The sequence below is a fragment of the Coenobita brevimanus genome, chromosome 116, assembly GCF_032717465.1.
Source record: "Coenobita brevimanus isolate Jiangsu-jjx chromosome 116, ASM3271746v2, whole genome shotgun sequence".
Classification (NCBI taxonomy): domain Eukaryota; kingdom Metazoa; phylum Arthropoda; class Malacostraca; order Decapoda; family Coenobitidae; genus Coenobita; species Coenobita brevimanus.
The window spans coordinates 54169042-54175041 of record NC_137069.1 but is presented as its reverse complement, the minus strand read 5'-3'; positions in this window follow the sequence as shown (position 1 = coordinate 54175041).

The window sequence follows — 6000 nt, the reverse complement described above, 5'->3', positions numbered from 1 at the left end:
GAGGAACCCTGCCACTCCTCCCTCTCTTCTTGCGCCATTTTTTACCTAGTGTCCCGCAGTGTTTTGGCTTTCGCTACTTTATTATGGCCCCTACCCGTGAATTGTCGAGTGAAATCATATCACAGATCATCGCTCTAAAGGAAGCAGGTCACCTCACGAAGGAAATTTGTGATTTGGTTGGTGTGACTCGGTCAACAGTGCAGAGGTGGTGTGCCCGTTATCGAGTGGAAAATAGTGGTGATGTGCCTGCAAAGAAACCGCGGTCTGGTAGGCCTAGGAAAACCTCTCCGAGGTCTGTTAATGTGTTAAAACGTGCAGTGGAGTCTAATCCTCGTGTGAGTGCAAGGAAAATTAAGGAGATAAACCTGGAAGTGTTTGGCGAGGTTTCAGTGCACACGTGTCTCGAAGAGTCTATGAACTTGGTTACACAAGCCACAAGCCTGTGAGAAAGCCTCTTCTTACACGTAACCAGCGACTTCGTAGGCTTGCCTTTGCTAACAAGTACCTTAACTGAGGTGAGGACCAATGGTTGTCAGTGTTGTGGTCTGATGAGGCAAGGTTTACTGTTACCTGTAATCGAGGAGCGCGCGTGTACCGGAGCAGAGGTAGTGACCTGCTTGACCCCCGTTACGTGGAGAGCACACTTAAACACCCTGATTCACTAATGGTATGGGATTGTTTCTCTGGGAAGGGTTTGGGGAAATTTGTTGTGCTTCCCAAGAACAACCTGGAGCTTCATTGTGATCATTTACCTGAGTCCTTCGAGCTCACAGGTGCACGAGTGTTTCAGTAGGATGGTGCACCTGCTCATAAAGCCAAATCTGTCACCAACTGGCTTCATGACTGCGAGGTCTCCTTCATGAAAGACTGGCCAGGCAATAGCCCAGACTTCAACCTGATAGAAAACCTCTGGTACCTCGTAAAGAAGAATCTCCGAGGGAAGGACGTGAGCTCTCTGCCTAAGCTGGAAGCAGCCATTCGTGAGTCCTGGGCAAGAATATCACCCCAGCACCTGAGGAACCTCGCCCTTTCACTTCCACGACGTTTCAGGTCCGTGAAGAAGTGCAAAGGATACCCTACCAAGCATTAAAGGTACATATAATGCATTATTTACATGTTTTTCACAGTTGAAAGGTTTGTTTTGTAGGAGGGATGCAGGGCGCTCAATACTTTTGTCGAGCACTTATACAACTGTATAGAACATTTATAATAAAAACTGTATGAAGATGAATGAACGACAGTGCATCCTAAACTATCGTAACAAGGTTGAGGGAGTAAAAAGACATGTATTTCTATCCTTAAAATTTTCATGGCATAATTTTATGTACTGAATGGTTTTATCTAACAGCATAACATTTTTCTGGTGCACTCATGTTACACCACAATGGCATGTACTGGAGAAAAAATAGCAGGGATGGAATTAAATATTGTTACACTGTCTCGACCTTCTTCCTGTAGTTTTGGTTGCAATGTCGTTCTTTTATCTTCATACATAGTAGTAATGGTTTTTATTTGTTTTCCTGAGTTTATAATGCCTCCACCTAGGAAACTCAGGGGTTTGTCAGTTTAAACTCAAGAGCATCATAGTAGCGAAGGGATTAGTGGAGACCCGGACTGACCAGCTCCAATTTGAAAAGTCATTCTTGGGCTGAATACAATTTTCTGTAGAAAATAACAAGGTGCAATGAGAGAGCACACAACCTTTGCCTTGCGTTCGCTTAGTGACCAAAATTTTGACATACCTAAGTGGTTTGACCTCTGACCAATGGTTCTCAGACATAAAATACTTCATCCTTTCGTGACCATTAACTTCTCCACTAAGTTTGCATCCTATTAGATTAAAAGTGTTTAAAATGACCTTGCCCGGTGATCTTGTCCTTTGTCCTGTTGTTCACAAAACTGAACATTGCAGGCTTCTCCTCAGGGAATATCAACTTCAAGAGGAACATAATCACCAATGACGTTATGAACATCTTTAATTTCTTTCTGCCAGACGTTACGACATAAAAACTGTTATCTCCACTGGTTAAAACCTAAAAGAAATAAATTACATACGTTGTAGTACGTTATATAATTGTATAAAAGCAAAACACCAAAAAATAAATGCTAAAATCAATGAAAGGCTCCAAGCTCCCTATACTATACACAGACTGCATAATAAGTGTTATTAGGAGAAGGCTTTAGAGTCCAGGTGTAATTTCTAATATACTATAACTATGGGCATTTGAGTGTAGATGTGTGTGTGTGTGTGTGTGTGTGTGTGTGTGTGTGTGTGTGTGTGTGTGTGTGTGCGCGCTCAGTTTCAGCTTAATGTAGACTAATATTTTTTGATGGGGTGTTTTGGCCCCTGATGATTGTCCCCATTGGTGTTACAGTAAGCGCATGGAGATGAGACATTGGTTTATTTCTGTGGTGAGTCATGCATTTTTGGAGAGAGAGAGAGAGAGAGAGAGGTTGTTTCTAACAGTTTCAGTAGGAGATATCTGCCCTGACCTGATTATATTCGTCTAGAGGCAATAATAGTTTATTTTGTGCATAAAATTTCAGTGCTAGGTTTGTTGTGTTAGACAAATAAAATAGTTTCACTGCAGCAAAGATGAAATATAAATACTCGTAGACGCCAAAGCAATTAAAGGTTTCATTAGCATGATTTATGTCCTAGGCTGAATATCATGTGAGGTTGCAAGAGTTACAAGGCAAAATGATGCAATTCCCGATCCGTCTGCCGTCTGATACCTCTTGGTCTTCATTGTATTACTCTTAAACACTTTCTGAATAACATCCAACGGGAGGTAGCAAGAATTAAGTACGAAAGAAGGCACTAAAACGGGAGGGGTAATGGGGATTGTATCTATCTCTTTTCTTAGCAAGACACCTTCTGTGTAGAATAAAATCCTCTTGGGGTTTCAGAAATTAGATAAAGCGCTGTAGTGAAAGGCTAAATGAAGATAGTTTATAACCATTTTCCCTGTGATATCTCTCAGCTGAATCAAACAGCCTGGAGGGAACAAGTATAAAATACGGAAAGAAGCCATTAATAACAAATCGTTTAGATGAAGCACAAAATTAACACTAGAGAACAGTCAGAGAGAGCATACCTCAGCCAACACAACTATCATCAAAACTAAAAATCGGGCTGTAGTTTTCAGGCTATATCAAGACAAAATCATGGCTGTGTCAGTTTTTCGCAATGTTAACAAACCTCCCAAAAAAAAATCCTGGATCCGCATTTCGATCCGGTTCTGCCTCAAAATCTAATTAATTTTTCCTTGACCAACGGGCTATCCCTCTAGAAAATTTCATCGAAATTCGACCGTAATGTTTTGAGATATTTGATGGACAGACAAACAGACACACGAGTGCTCACATAACCTCCTTCCAACCTCGCTGTCGGAGGTAACAGTACAAGGGCAAGATCATACAGCATGGCATATTGTTCCTCTTACTTCAATTCGCAGTTGCATCCGCCATCAGGGACCTCTTGCTCTTCCCCTTTGTTATTCCAGTCTTTAACTTTGCATGGGAACGATGCGTTCCTTGTCCGGGATAATTATTGCTATTACGCTCTGCCCTCGCACTGCAGCCCGTCAGTGCATCATTACAACCAGCACAATTGTCAACATCCGCCATCTTGTCTTTCATGTTGCACAAGCCTTGGGGCAAAACTAGTGGCAGGTCGTTCGTAAATTATCTGGAGTGTCGATCTCCTTCTCGTCTTCGTAGTCACGGTCATCGTCATCACCGTTACTATATTTTCACGACTCCGACTCATTTCCCCGCTGATACATGGAACCGGCATTTGTCTCTTAATCATCATCGCCATCCTTGTCGTCATATTTATCACTGACTTCCTCAGTATCAACATTATCAACCCATCTTCATGTTAAATTAAGAAACATTTGTAATCAACAACAGCCTCTGTATCACTACCAGTATCAACATCACCATCATCAGCAACATCATGATTATCAGTGCAGCTTGCACTATCCTCAGCGTATGCCTCCTCTCTCCCAATATTGCACAACTCTTGTTGCAAAAAGGGGAGAGTGTTTGAAATTTTCCACATTAATATTATTTACACCATATAGCTGTATGTTGCCACTCTAAGATCCAGAAGACGAAATCTCATATATTACCGAGTACAGTGGTTCTTTGTCATTCTCTGATCTGTTACTGCAGCAATTCTGTTAGACGATGTGCTCTTTCACTGGGAGGTTAGGCTATTCATCCACTATGTTAGCCAACGTGTTCTTTTCATGAGCAAGTTATTCCTTTAACATAAAAATAATTAACCCGCAGTGATTTATGATCCTCTTCCCTGCTTACCTACCACTCTGCCTACTTTCTTTCCTACCTACTGTACGTCTCCGCCTACTTTCTCTCCTACCTACTGTACTTCTCTGCCTACTTTCTTTCCTACCTTCTGTACTTCTCCGCCTACTTTCTTTCCTACCTACTCTACTTCTCTGCCTACATTCTCTCCTACCTACTGTGCTTCTCTGAATACATTCTCGCCTACCTACTGTACTTCTCCGCCTACTTTCTTTTCTACATACTGTACTTCCCCGCCTACTTTCCTACTTACCTTCCTGCCTGTCTACCTACCTACCTAATTACTTACCTCCCTGCCGACCTCTCGTCCTACTTCCCTACTTACTTCCCTGCATATTTACCTATCCGACTCCCTACTTACATACTTGTCCATCGACCTTCCTACCTACCGCAATACTCATTTCCATACCTGACTACCTACCTTCCTACCTATCTCCCTGCCTACCTAACTACCAAGCTCCCTGTCTTCCTCCTTCCTACCTTCCTATCTCCCTGCCTACCTAACTACCTACTTCCCTGTCTACCCCTCTGCCTGCCTTCCTACCCATCTCACAACATACCCCATCCCCTTACCTACCTCTTTGCCTACCATACCACTTACTTCCTTACCTACCTACTTCTTTGCTTACCTCCATTGTGTATATGTATTATCACGTGTGTGTGTGTTTTTTTTATCCTAAGTTCAGTATGCAAGTTCCCAAGTGGTTGTATAAAAACTGTGCTGAGGTATTACATTGCTGTATTCTAAATGTCCTTCCAACAAAACCACCGTCATGCCTATACACCTGTAAACATAAAAGCTTGCTCTATGGCCCTGACCTATTTTTGATCATTGTGACCTTGGGGTTGACCTGAGTATGTCGACCACGCTGACGAGGACACGCCGTCAGGTGGAGAGGACTCATTACACACCTGAATAGCCAAGATAAGTCCATAAGTGCGGCCTCTTGAGCGTTAACGAACTGGCGGACAGATGGAAAACTCTCCTCCCGGCTCGTTGGGCAAGGCCGTTGATTTCGTCTTTGAGAATTATCTTTATCGCATTCGTCTTTATTATTATCAGCATCAACATCAACTTTATTGTTATCATGACCATCATCAGTATCATTGGTGTCATATTCCAATATAATCTTAAGCCCCAGTTTTATCCTCAGAAGAGCACAGTTCTCAGCACCAACATATCAATCACGCTCACAGTAATCGTTATCACCTTCATCATCATCACCTCCACCACTTCCGTCACATCGTCACCAGCATCATCGATAAAAAAAATCTTTTTCCCCATCTAATACTGTTGAAAATTCGGTTTCAAAATTGTGGGAGCGTATTTGGATTAGGGTACTTGCAATTTTTGGTTGTCCGCCTTTAGAAGGCGGAGCTATGATGTTTTTGCCTGCATCTGTGTGTCTGTCGGTTTGTGTGTGTGTGTGTGTGTGTGTGTGTGTGTGTGTGTGTGTGTGTGTGTGTGTGTTCCCATTATATCTCATGTACGGCTTCACCTATCAACATGAAACCTTCAGGGTATCAAGATATGGCCAAAATCTTGGACGAGTTCGAAAAATGGGCACTCGGGGTCAAGATCAAGAACACCAAAATGGCTGCCAAGGTTCAACTAGTTTTCATCACCCACCTTTAGCACCATTATATCTCATGAACGGCTTGAGCTAT